Source organism: Phocoena sinus, chromosome 5, assembly GCF_008692025.1.
Source record: "Phocoena sinus isolate mPhoSin1 chromosome 5, mPhoSin1.pri, whole genome shotgun sequence".
Lineage (NCBI taxonomy): Eukaryota > Metazoa > Chordata > Mammalia > Artiodactyla > Phocoenidae > Phocoena > Phocoena sinus.
The window spans coordinates 62769861-62782808 of NC_045767.1; positions in this window are offsets into that span (position 1 = coordinate 62769861).

The following is a 12948-nucleotide window of genomic DNA, read 5'->3' on the forward strand; positions in this document are numbered from 1 at the left end:
TCAAGGCAGAGTATGTGGTGATACACCTCAGCTCCCTGCTTCCCTTTGAGGAGCAAATGCATTTGGCTACACATATAATTTTCCAACATTTCCAGGTGCTACCAGAGAAACTGGCTTCTATCTCATTTGTCTCAGAGATCTGACAGGGCCCAACTTATACTAGTCCCCTGGAGGCGACAGAGAGTAAAGCCATGGTTTGAACTAGCGGGTGGGCACTTGCCTCAGTTCCTTTCCTTGGCTTAACACAGAATGGGTGGTTAATAAATCTCAGCTCCCAAATTCTCCTTGAGGAGGGAAAAAACTGAACTGCACAGCCAGAGTTTCAACTTCTCCAGGAGCCACTCAAAAGATTGGCTTCTCTCTTGTCTGTCTCAGAGTGCTGTTGGGGCCTGGCATATCCAGACACCTGGGTGCAGCAAAGAATAAAGATGGCAGTATGGACTTGTACCAAAGTTTGAGAGGCCCACAAAAGTTTAGGTCAGGTTGAAGATGAAAGCTTTTTCCTGCACAAGGTCAATCTGGGAAGATTGGGAGAGGTGACAGGGTTTGGTTTTGTTTTGCTTTGTTTTGTTTTTTTTTAAAGTATAGATACTAACCCAGGTCAAAGAAAATGAAGAAACAAGGAAACATGATCTCAAGGAATAAAATACATATAACTCCAGAAATCTACTCTAGTGAAATAGAGTTATATAATTGACCTGACAGAGAATTAAAACATGATAAAAATGCTCAGTGAACAATATCAACAAACTGATAGAAAATTTTGAAAAGAACCAAACAGAAATACTAGAGCTGAATACTACAACAAATGAACTTAAAAATTCAATAGAGGGGTTTGATAGCAGACTAGAAGACACAGAAGAGAGAATCATCAAACTTGAAGATAGATCATTTAAAATTGTCCAGTCTAAGGAACATAAAGAAGAAAGACCAATGATAGCTTAATAGATTTATGGGACAAAATCAAGTAGATGATATACATTATGAGAATCTGAGAAAAAGAGGGGAGAGAAAGAGACTATAAATATTATTCAAAGAAATAATGGCTGAAAACTTTCCAAATCTAGAAAAGAAAATCAGATCCAGGAAGCTTAAAGGATTCCAAATAAGTGGAATCCAAAGAAATTCACACCAAGGCACATTATACTCAAATTGTCAAATGTCAAAGACAGAGAATTTTGAAAGCAGTAAGAAAAAAGTGTCTTGCCATGTACAAGGCAACCCTATAAGACTATTGGTGGCTTTTTCTGCAGAAACTTTCCAGCCCAGAAGGGAGTGGAATGATATATTCAATATTCTGGAAAAAAATAAACTGCCAACCAAAAATACTATGCCTTACAAAACTGTCCTTCAAAAATGAAAGAGAGATAAAGACTTTCTCAGACAAACAAAAGCTGAATGACCTCTACCAGACTTGCATTACAAGAAATGCCATAGGGAGTTCTTCAACTTGAAATGAAAGACACTAAACAGCAACACAATAACATAGAAAGTATAGAATTCATTGGTAAGGATAAGTATATTGATAAATATAGAATAATGTATTAGTGTAATAGTGCTGGGTAAATAACTTTTAATTCTAGTGTAAAAGTTTTTAAAGGTATTAAAATAACTATAAAATACATTAATGGGTACACAATATATAGAGATGTAAAGTGTGATATCAATAACATAAAGTGTTGGAAGGGAGTAAAAGTGTAGAGATCTTCTATGCAATAGAAATTAAGTTGCTATCAGCTTAAAACAGACTTATAATTATGGTATTTTACATAAGCCCCATGGTAACTACAAAGAAAATAGCATTGCTGTTATGCAAAAGAAAAATTAAAAGGAATCAAAGCATATCAATGCAAACAAACAAAATATAAAGGAAGACAGCAAGAGAGGGAAAAGGAAAAAAAGAACAACCAAAGAGAAAACAATTAATGAAATGTCTATAGTAAGTCCTTTCCTATAATAATGACTTAAAATAAAAAATGGATTAAACTCCCTAATCAAAAGACAGAGAATAGCTGAACAGATAAAAACAAAAACAAGATCCAAATACATGCTGTCTACAAGAGACTCAATTTAGATTTAAGGATACACAGAGGCTGAAAGTAAGAAGACAGAAAAAGATATCCCATGCAAATGGTAACCAAAAGAGAGTAGGGATGACTACACATATAGCAGACAGAATAGACTTTAATTCAAAACCTTTCACAAGACACAAAGAAGGACATTAGATAATGATAAAAGGGTCAACTCACCAGGAAGAAACATTAATTATTAATATAGACAAACCCACCATCAGTGCACCTAAATATATACAGCAAATATTAACAGAACTGAAGGGAGAAATAATAATACAATATTAGTAGGAGACTTTAATATCCCAATCTCAATAATAAATAGAACAACTGAACAGAAAATCAATAAAGAAACAGTGGACTTGAACAACATTATAGATGGATGTATCAGACATATATAGAACGTTCAACCAAATAGTAGTAAAAAATGCATTCTTCTCAAGCACAAACATACAAAAACATTCTCTGGGATAAATCACATGTTAGTTCTAAAACAGGTTTCAACAAATTTAAGAACATCGAAATCATACCAAGGACCTTCTCTAATCACAATGGAATGAAACTGGAAATCAATAGAAGAAGGAAAACTAGAAAATTCACCTATAGGTGGAAATTAAACAACACATTGAACAATCAGTGGATCAATGAAGTGGTCAAATGAGAAGTTAAAAAATATCTTGAGACAAATGAAAACATAACATACAAGAATTTATGAGTTTCAGGAAAAGCAGTACTAAGATGGAAGTTAATAGCAATAAGTGCCTATATTAAGAAACAAGAAAGATCTCAAATAAACAACTTAACTTTATGTCTCAAAGAACTAGAAAAGCAAGGTAAACCAAACCCAGTTACAAGAAGGAAGGAAGTAATAAGGAAGGAGCAAAAATAAATAAAGTAGAAAATAGAAAAAAAATAGAAAAAAGTCAATGAAACTGAGTTTTTGAAAAGATAAACAAAATTAACACCTTTATCTATAATAATTAAGAAAAAAGAAGACTTAAATTAATAAAATCAAAAATAAAAGAGATGTTACACTGATGCTACAGAAATAAAAAGGATCATAAGAAACTATGAATAACTGCATGCCAAAAATGGAATAACCTAGAAAAAGTGAATAAATTCCTAGAAACATTGAACCTACCAATACTGAATCATGAATAAACAGAAAGTCTTAATAGACCTATAACTAATATGGTGATTGAATTAGTAATCAAAAACATCCCCAAACAAAGAAAAGCCCAGGACCAGATGGCTTCACTGGTAAATTCTTCACCAAACATTTAAAGAAGAATTAAGGCCAATCTTTCGCAAACTCTTTAAAAATTCAAAGGAGATAACATTTTATGAGGCCAGCATTACTTTAAAAAGTAATTAAAAGCCAGAAAAAGACATGCCAAGAAAAGAAAACTACAGGCCAATATCCCTGAAGAAGATAGACGCAAAAGTCCTCGACAAAATACTAGCAAATGGAATTCAACAGCACGTTAAAAGGGTCATACACCATGGCCAAGTGAAATTTATCACTGGGATGCAAGGATGATGCAACATATACAAATAAATTAGTGTGATACACCATATTAACAGAATGAAGGATAAGAAACACATGATCATTTCAATCGATACAGAAAAAGCATCTGATAAAATTCAATATCCTTTTAGGATAAAAACTCTCAACAAACTAGGAAGAAAGGGAAATAATAAAATCCATCTGTGAAAAGTCCACAACTAAAATCAAACTCAACAGGAAAAAAATAAAATCTTTTCCATGAAGATCAGGAGCAAGACAAGAATGTTCACTCTCACCACTTCTATTCAACATATTAATGGAATCTTAGCCATAACAATTTGGCAAGAAAATGAAATGGAAGTCATCCAAATCAGAAAGGAAGAAATAAAATTGTCCCTGTTTATAGATGACATGATGTTAAATATAGAAAACCTTATTCCAACAAAAAACTGTTAGAATTGATAAACAAATTCAGTAAAGTTGCTGGATACAAAGTCAACATGCAAAAATTAGCTGTGTTTCTATCTCTTACTTATGAACTATCTGAAAAAGAAATTGGGGAAATAATTCCTCGTATAATAGCATCAAAAAGAATAAAATATCTAAGAGTAAACTTAACAAAGGAACTTCACTTACAATGCAGTAAAGAAGATACAAATTAATGAATAGATAACCTGAGTTCATGTATTAGAAGACTTAATGTTTTTAAAATATCCATACTACCCAAAGTGACCTACAGATTCCATGCCATTCCTATAAAAATTCAAAAGTCCTTTTTTACAGAAATAGAAAAAACCTCTAATTTATATAAAATCATTAAAGACTCCAAATATTCAAAACAATCTTGAAAAAGAACAAAAAACTGGCTCATCACCCTTCTTTTTTTTTTTTTTTTTGTGGTACGCAGGCCTCTCACTGTTGTGGCCTCTCCCATTGTGGAGCATAGGCTCCAGATGCGCAGGCTCAGCAGCCATGGCTCATGGGCCCAGCTGCTCCACAGCATGTAGGATCTTCCCAGACCATGGCACGAACCTGCGTCCCCTGCATCAGCAGGCTCTCAACAACTGCACCACCAGGGAAGCCCCATCACCCTTCTTGATGTCAATATATTTACAGATACCATAATTAAAACAGTATTATATATATAAACATCTAAAAACTCCACATAAAAACTACTAGAACTAATAAACAAATCCAGGAAGGTTGCAGGATCATGATTAGCATACAGAAATTGGTTGGATTTCTTTACACTAACAATGAAATATCAGAGAGGGAATGTAAAACTACAACACTTTTACAATCGCACCAAAAAAAAATAATACTTAGAAATAAACCTGACAAAGGAGGTGAAAGACTTATATGCTGAGAATTATAAAACATTAATAAAGGAAACTGAAGATGATTCAAAGAAATGGAAATATACCCCATGCTCTTGCATTGGAAGAATAAATATTGTTAAAATAGCCATACTACCCAAAGCAATCTGCAGATTTAATGCAATTCCTATCAAAATACCCATGACATTTCTCACAGAACTAGAACAAATAATCTTAAAATTTATATGGAACCATAAAAGACCCAGAATTGCCAAAGCAATCCTGAGGAAAAAGAATAAAGCATGAGGCATAACCCTCCAATACTTCAGACAATACTACAAAGCTACAGTAATCAAAACAGTGTGGTATTGGCACAAAAACAGACATGTGGATCAATGGAACAGAATAGAGAACCCAGAAATAAACTCACACACCTACGCTCAATTAATCTTTGACAAAAGAGGCAAGAATATACAATGGAGAAAAGACAGTCTCTTCAGCAAGGGATTTTGGGAAAGTTGGATGGCTGCATGTAAATCAATGAAGTTAGAACACACCCTCACACCATACACAAAAATAAACACAAAATGACTTAAAGCTAAGACATGACACCATAAAACTAGAAGAAAACATAGGCAAAACATTCTCTGACATAAATCCCATAAATGTTTTCCTAGGTCAGTCTCCCTAGGCAATAGAAATAAAAGCAAAAATAAACAGATGGGACCTAATCAAATTTACAAGCTTTTATACAGCAAAGGAAACCATAAGCAAAATGAAAAGACAACCTATGGAATGGGAGAAAATACTTGCAAATGATGCAATCAACAGGGCTTAATTTCCAAAATATACAAACAGTTCATACAACTCAACAACAAAAAAGCAAATGACCCAATCAAAAAATGGGCAGAAGAGCTAAATCAACATTTCTCCAAAGAAGACATCCAGCTGGCCAACAGGCACATGAAAAGATGCTCAACATCACTAATTACTAGAAAAATGCAAATCAAAACTATAATGAGGTATCACCTCACACTGCTCAGAGTAGCCATCATCAAGAAGTCTACAAATAGTAAGTGCTGGAAAGGGTGTGGAGAAAAGGGAACCCTCCTACATTATTGGTGGGAATGTAAGTTGGTGCAGCCACTATAGAAAACAGTATGGAGGTTCCTCAAAAAACTAAAAATAGAGTTGCTGTATGATCCAGCAATCCCACTCCTGGACGAAACTATAATTCAAAAAGATACATGCAACCCTGTATTCACAGCAGCACTATTCACAATAGCCAAGACATGGAAACAACTTAAATGTCCATTGACAGATGAATGCATAAAGAAGATGTGGTACACATATACAATGGAATACTACTCAGACGTAAAAAAGAACTAAATAATGCCATTTGCAGCAATATGGAGGGAACTAGAGATTATCATACTAAGAGAAGTAAGAAAGAGAAAGACAAACACCATATGCTATCACTTATATGTAGAATCTAAAATATGACATAAATGAACCTTTATGAAACAGAAATAGACTCAGAGACATAGAGAACAGACTTGTGGTCACCAAGCGGGAGAGGGGTGGAAGAGGGATGGAGTGGGAGTTTGGGGTTAGTAGATGCAAATTATTATATGTAGAATGGATGAACAACAAGGTCCTACTGTACAGCACAGGGAACTAAATTCAATATTCTGTGATAAACCATAATGGAAAAGAATATCAAAAAAAGAATATATATATATATATGTATAACTGAATCACTTTGCTGTACAGCAGAAATTAACCTATTGTAAATCAACTATGTATTTCATTAAAAATCCTTTAAAAAATAATGTAAACAGTATTGTACTTTTATAAAGACAAACATAGGCTATTCAAACAAAATAGAGAGCCCTGAAATGAATCCATGAATATAAGGTCAACTGATCTTTGACAAGGGTGCCAAGAATAAAGTGGGGAAAGGATAGTCTCTTCAACAATGGAAAAATTGGATATCTGCATGCAAAAGAATGTAATTGGACATCATACACAAAAATCAATCCAAAATGGATTACAGACTTAAACATAGACCTGAAACTGTAAAACTCTTAGAAGAAAACATAGGAGAAAGTTTTCATGATATTGGTCTTGGCCATGATTTCGTGGTTATGGCACACAGAGCACAAGAAATAAAAGGAAAAATAGATAAGCTGAGCTACATTAAATTAAAACACTTCTACAGGACAAAGGGTATAATCAATAAAGTGAAAAGTCAACCTATGGAATTGACATAAAAACTTGCAAACTCATTGGGTTAATATCCAAAATATAAAGAACTCTTAAAACTCAATATCAAAAAATCCTCAAAATAACCCAATTAAAAAATGGGCCAAGGACTTAGACATTTCTCCAGAGAAGATATGCAAATAGGCAACAGGTACCTAAAAAGATGCTCAAGGTCACTAATCATCAGGGAAATGCAAATCAAAAATCACAAAGAGATAACACCTCACATTTGTTGCTGTGGCTAATATCACTAAAAACAGAAGACAACAAACGTTGGTGAGGATGTGGAGAGACTGGATCACTTGTATACTTGGTAAGAATGCAAAATGGCACAGCTGCTACTGAAAACAGTATGAGTTCCTCAAAAACAGAAGTACCATATGAGCAATCCCACTTCAGGTGATTTACCTTAAAACAATGAAATCAGAATTTCGAAGATATATTAGTACCCCTATGTTCATTGCAGCACTACTCACAATAGCGAAAATGTGGAAACCACCTAAATATCCACTGATGGAAAATGGACTTTTAAAACATGGTATACATTTGATAATGTGTAATTTCAAGTTTCTAACACATCTGGGACCCTTAAGTCTCTCAGTGCTTAAATGCTAAGCTTATAGAATCTTAGAATTATAAAGTTGAAAGATTCTTTACAAAAAAGAAAAAGAAAAAACGTGGTATGCACGTGCAATGGAATATTATTCAGCCTTAAAAATGAAGGATATCCTGCAATATGCAACAGCCTATATGAACCTGGAGGACATAATGCTAAGTGAAATAAGCCAGCCACATATGGACAAATATTGCATGATTCCACTTATATGAGTCACATAGTCAAATTCACAGAAGTAAAAAACAGGATTGTGTTTACTAGGGGCTGGTGGGAGGGGAAAATGAGGAGTTTGCTAATCATCGGGTACAACATTTCAGTTATGCAAGTTCAATAAGTTCTAGGGATCTGATGTACAACATTGTGCCTAAAGACAACAATACGGTATTATATAATTAAAAATATGTTAAGTGGGTAGGTCTCATGTTAACTGTTCTTACCACAATATATTTCTTTTAAAAGCCAAATAAGGGCTTCCCTGGTGGCGCAGTGGTTGGGAGTCCGCCTGCCGAGGCAGGGGACACGGGTTCATGTCCCGGTCCGGGAGGATCCCACATGCCGCGGAGCGGCTGGGCTCGTGGGCCATGGCTGCTGAGCCTGCGTGTCCGGAGCCTGTGCTCCGCAACGGGAGAGGCCACAAGTGAGAGCCCCGCGTACCACAAAAAAAAAAAAGCCAAATAAAAGTTAAAATGTTGCAAATGCAAAAGTTAAGATGACAATTTAAAAGGCATGTGTCTGTAGGAATCCGTTCTGCACAGAGAATCAAGGAAAAGCTGGAGTGTTTGGGAAAATATGTTTCATCATTACCATTAAAACAGGAGCAATAGAAGAATGCCAGTAAAATAAAGCAAGACAGTCTGACTAAGCTGGAAGAAGAGAGGTTTCTTTAGGAAAAAATGTAGACTTTATAGAGAACAGACAAGAGTGAGATGAAGTAGAAAATGAGAACTTGAATATATATATACACAGAAAACAAAAAAGAAGTTGCCAGATTTCTGTGTCTATTTTGAATTGATTTAGGACTGCCTGTATGAAAAGAGTATTATAATTTATTGCATAGCCCTACCCTCTCACATCTAAGCCTTTATTTCAGCCTAAAGTTATTATTACAAATGTAGACACCCTCTTATTTTCTATATAAAATCCATGGCATCAAATTCAAAGCCTCTCCAATCTGGATCTAGCCTGTCCTAATCATATCTCATTTGTTCAGACATTCGTTTTTTAACAGCATTTACTTGGAACTTACCAGTTGCCAGGCACTTTGCTAGTACATGGAAGACAGTGTTAACAAGACATATGTGGTCTCCTGAGACATAGATTTCTTATCTTGATGGAGAGACAAATACTGTAGATTATTTCCAAAGTTGGTTTTTTGGTTGGAATTTCAATAAGAGTAAAGGAGACATACAACTATTCCAAGGTCATATAACAAAGGTACTTAACTAAGTCTTCTCTGTCAAACAAGTGTGCCTGATACCAACCAGGGTTCTTGACCTTCCCTAATCAATAGAAATTGACTCGAGGCCAGACAAGAAACTCAGGCAAGGCTTTATTGGGGCTCCTGCGCTGGCTGCAGGAGGGAGCGAGAACGAGTAACGGGCTCCCTTGCTCACTCCCCGAGGGGGCGAGCTGGCTCCTTATATGGGATGAGGGTGGGGGCGGGTCCAGGGGTCGGGCTGGAGGGGCGGCTTAGGTGTTTTGTCCACCCCGTTGTGGTGCTGAGTGCAGGGGGCATGCGCAGTACCCTGCTTTTCCTCCTGACACCCAATTTTTGCTCCAGGCTCCTCAGAAATGGCAGTTGGTTGTGTTTTTTTTGTCTTTTTGTATCTTTTGGTCTGAATTTACCCACACTGTGCATGCACACAGTTATTTTTAGTCCCATATAGTTTCTTTGTATTTTGTAGCTTGAGGAGAGGTATGTCCAGGTGTAAATTTTGCAGCACTGCAGCAAAGGTCCCAGGTCTCAGGCCTGTCTCATGCCCTAAGGAAATGGTGGTTAGGCCTAGCTCTAAATTTGAGTAGGCATTAGCTGGAAGGTAGAGAGATGGAAGCATTGGAGGTAGAGGGAGAGAGGTCTTTCCAAGCAACGGGGAAAAGCACGTAAGAAGATCATAAGGTAGTCGGGAGCAGACATAGTCCACTTGTGGATATAAAATGTGCTTAATGTTGTACAGTTAGAGCTCAAGAGAATCCTCAAGGATTAGCAAGTCAGGACTAAAGTGACCAAGAAGAAGTTGGGTCATTACAGCTATGTCAAGGTGGCTGAAAAGAAGAGATTAGTTATGAGATCATGAGGGTTCTGTACCAGAGGAAGTCAATACATGAAGTGGTTGAGAGCAGGTTGCTACTGCTCCTAATGTAAGTGGAAATAAGAGATGAGGCTGGACGTTTCCACAGGGGATTGATCATGTAGGTGAGGTGTGAGGGCACTTTAAGACTTACGGTCTTCACTGAGAGCAACTGGAAACCACTGACGTTTTCTAAGGTGGGGAAAGAGAGGATCACACTTGCATTTTAATTTATTTTATTTTATTTTTATTGAAGTATAGTTGACTTAAAATATTATATTAGTTTCAGGTGTGCAACATAGTGATTTGCTATTTTCAAACATTACAAAATGATCACCACTATGAGCCTAGTTACCATCTGTCACCGTACAAAGTTTTTACACTATTATTGACTATATTCTCTATGCCATACATTATATCCCTCAACTTATTTATTTTATAACTGGAAGTTTGTACCTCTTAATCCCTTTCACCTATTCCATCTGTCCCCTCACATCCCTCCCCTCTGGCATACCTGCATTTTTAAAAAGATCAGCCAGCATGTCTATTAAGTGAAGAATGGTGGCCAAAGACATGCATGGACAAAGAAAGAGCAGGTAGAGATTGCTGCTCTCATTCACAATTCCCTGAATGTGCCTAAAGACTTCTAATCGCTGCATCACTGCTCACTCTTTCTTCCTTTTGAAATATGTTGCCTCCTTTTCCTATCTCAACATATCAAAATTCCATATGTCCTGCACTGCCCAACCAAAATTATTCTCCTTCATAAACCTAAACATCAATTAAACTCAAGATGGTTCTGAAAGATCATCTTATCCTCCAGGAATTAATTCCTCTTACTCTCGATTGACACATTTATACTTGGAACATTTTTGCACCAGTTTGTCATACTTCAGTTTACCTTTATTCTGTGTTAGCTGCAAGGACTTTTCTCATCCTCAATATTTATGAGGACATATATCATATCTATCTCTGTGTATCCTTCTAGCATCTAGGATATTGACTTACAATCAGCAGATGGTAATTTTTAAAAAAAAAATTAGCCATCTATCACACAGAGATTCTTAATGCATGATTTTGAAGGCTGTTAACAGAGACACCCAGATGGGGGGTTCAGGAGAAAACCCAACTGCTTTCTGCACAGATTGTTTCATTACTCTCTTGCTGGGCCGCCAATATCACCTGATCCACATGTTAAGACCTGGTTTTTAGAGATTTCTTCAATTAGTATTTGCCTCTCTGATTGAGAAATAAATGCAACCTTTTACATGTTTTACTTCCAGAGTTAATAAATGCTACTTGTGTGGTGGACAGATGTGATTAATAAACTCCATTAAAAAGAAAGAATATAAATAATCATTTTGTGAGATGGAAAATGCTAATTGCTAGAGACAATCAACGAGAATTTCTGTGCTTGGGTGGGCAGTGCCACACTATGTAATTGCTTAGTGCTCTCCCTTTGTGTTTTTACAGGAGTGACAACCAGCGATTTCTTGTTAGTCCATAGTTTCATTTGTACCATACACCTGCTGCTTTTGAATATAATAATTAAATTGTTTAATTCACAATTCTATACCTTCTTTAAAACCGTCATAACTCTGCTTCGTTAAAAAGAATAAAAATGATAGCTTGCAAGTATCTGTTTTGGGTTGTGCTATTTAGTTACTGAGACAAATCCCTTAACTACCACATGTAAAAAAAAATCTTACTTCTCTTAACTACTTCTTTGAAGGGCGGCCTCCTTAGGTACTTGTGTTTTTTTCTCCAACCTATTTTATCTGACACCAAACATAGGTTTCACATTTCCAAGTAAAGTATAACATCTCTCAAGGTTTGTTGGCATGTTTCCAATCCTGTGGGTGTCTCCCAGGCAACAGAATTTTAGGGGGACTAAACATAGTCTATGAAAAACAGATGGAAATTAAGATGTTGATCAAATGAACAGTGAAAAGTGGAAACTAGAAAAATGACAGGCCTTACATAGATGCTGTCACCTAATGCTATTGCAAGAGGCAAGTAGTGAAAACTGACTGCTGGTATACCAGCCTGTATGTAATAGGCAGAGCCAGAAGTAGGCTGCGGCGTTGTCTGCCTTGACTGATGTGCAGGCAGAATAACTTCCCTAACCCCCCAAACATGGCCACATCCTAACTCCCAGAATCTATGAATATGTTAGGTGACATGAACAAGGGGAATTAAGGTTGCTAATTAGCTGATTTTAAAATAAGATTATCCTGGATTACCTAGGTTGGCCCAGGGTAATCACAAGGACCCTTAAAAGTGGAAAAAGGAGGTGTAAAGTCAGAGAGAGCTGTGACTACAGACAGACAGAGAGAAATGCAACATTGCTGGCTTTGAAGATGGGGGAAGGGATCCAAGAGCTAAGAAAGGCTGGTGGCCTCTTCGAAAGAAGTAAGGAAATGAGTTCTGCCATAGAATCTCCAGGAAGCAATGCAGCCTTGCCAGCACCTTAATTTTAGCCCAGCGAGACCCAGTTTGGGTTTCTGACATCCAGAGGTGTAAGGTAACAAATTCATGTTGTTTCGAGCCACGAAGTTTGTTGTAATTTGTTACAGCCAAAATAGGAAATAATACAATGAGCACTGTCTCTTCTTCACTGATACAGGGCTTGGAGCCTCAGGGGATCCTCAGAATTAAAATAAGCAGTAAAAGATGGGTCACTATACATGGGCAGAACAGGTGGGAAAACGGAACTATACGAAGAAGCCCAGTAGTTTTTAGACCTGGGGATCCAATACATACAGTGGATTGGGCCGACACAAAAATATGGAACAGGAGTACTCCCTGACATAGGGATGTTTATAGAATCAAACCACCTCCTCTTCACAATCTTCTCCCCAAGTATCTTCCTGAGGCATCTAGATGG